This window comes from Oncorhynchus masou, chromosome 11, assembly GCF_036934945.1.
Source record: "Oncorhynchus masou masou isolate Uvic2021 chromosome 11, UVic_Omas_1.1, whole genome shotgun sequence".
NCBI lineage: Eukaryota > Metazoa > Chordata > Actinopteri > Salmoniformes > Salmonidae > Oncorhynchus > Oncorhynchus masou.
This window is the reverse complement of record NC_088222.1, coordinates 18,706,509-18,707,873: the sequence shown is the minus strand read 5'-3', so window position 1 is coordinate 18,707,873 and position 1,365 is coordinate 18,706,509.

The following is a 1,365-nucleotide window of genomic DNA, read 5'->3' as shown; positions in this document are numbered from 1 at the left end:
CCTTCCTCTTTCTCTCTCTGTCTGTCCTTCCACCTACCCTCTCCCCTTTCCTGCTCTACATATCCTCCATCAGGGCCGGATCAAGCCTTTTGGGGGCCCTAAGAGAAATGTGCTCGAGGGGCCCCTACGCTCAATCATTGGACTCACTGAAGAGATGAGTCTTAAGACTTTTACTCCCAGCCTGCAGGCATGCACTCTTATAAAAAATGTTCCAAAAGGGTTCTTTGGCTGTCCACATAGGATAACACCTTTTGGTTCCAGGTAGAACTCTTTTGGGTTCCATGCAGAACCCTTTCCACAAAGACTTCTACCTGGATCCCAAAAGGGTTCTACATGGAACCAAAAACAGCTCTACCTACAACCAAAAAGAGTACTCATATGGGGACAGCCGTAGAACCCTTCTGGTTCCAGGTAGAACCCTTTTGGATTCCATGTTGAACACTTTCCACTGAGAGTTCGGAGACAGCTGAAAAGCCCTTGTAGGTTGTAGATAGAACCTTTTTTCTCAGTGTGGATAACTTTGTTTAATTAATCCATTTGCTTAGTTAGAGGTACTCTACTTAGCGGAAAACTAGGCGGTGTGATAAATGTTTGCATATTTAGTGTGTCATTTGCTTCACAGCATGTATGAGAAGAGGAAACCCACAGCCAAGCAGTGGGGAAACTGATAGGGCTGGTTTAACATAATATCTATGTACAAATGATGATTGGTAACCAAGAGTTCAAGGAGAGAACTTGTCATATTATCCATCATAACAATAGAGGATTGTTGTTGTGAACAAAGACAACCTTTAATGCAATATGGGCTCTCCAATTCAGTTTGTCCTGCTATTGTAAGTATTTTGTGTAAATAAACAATAATGAAACCATCACATGATTAAGTTCCCTCGAAATCCTTTTCATACACGAGGTTACATTCTACAAATGTTTGACCTTCTTTGTCCTGTGATTGTAATTACTTTGCACTAGCCCAAGGCAGAATAGCTCTGCGTCAATGTCGCAATGATGCTACTGAAGAGAACAATTCACAAAACGGAGTGTTATTAATGGCTGAGAGGGTGTGAGTGTTTTATTTCTGAGTGTGGGTGGTAGGAGAATGTGTGTGTGTGTGTGTGTGTGTGTGTGTGTGTGTGTGTGTGTGTGTGTGTGTGTGTGTGTGTGTGTGTGTGTGTGTGTGTGTGTGTGTGTGTGTGTGTGTGTGTGTGTGTGTGTGTGTGTGTGTGTGTGTGTGTGTGTGTGTGTGTGGGCGGGCTTGGTGTGGTTGATTTGAAAGAGTAAATATCTCACGGATGAGAGATGAGAGAGAGGAGGCTCATCTCCGTCATGGTTGGGGTCAATTCAGTTTTCAATTCAAACTTGAGATGG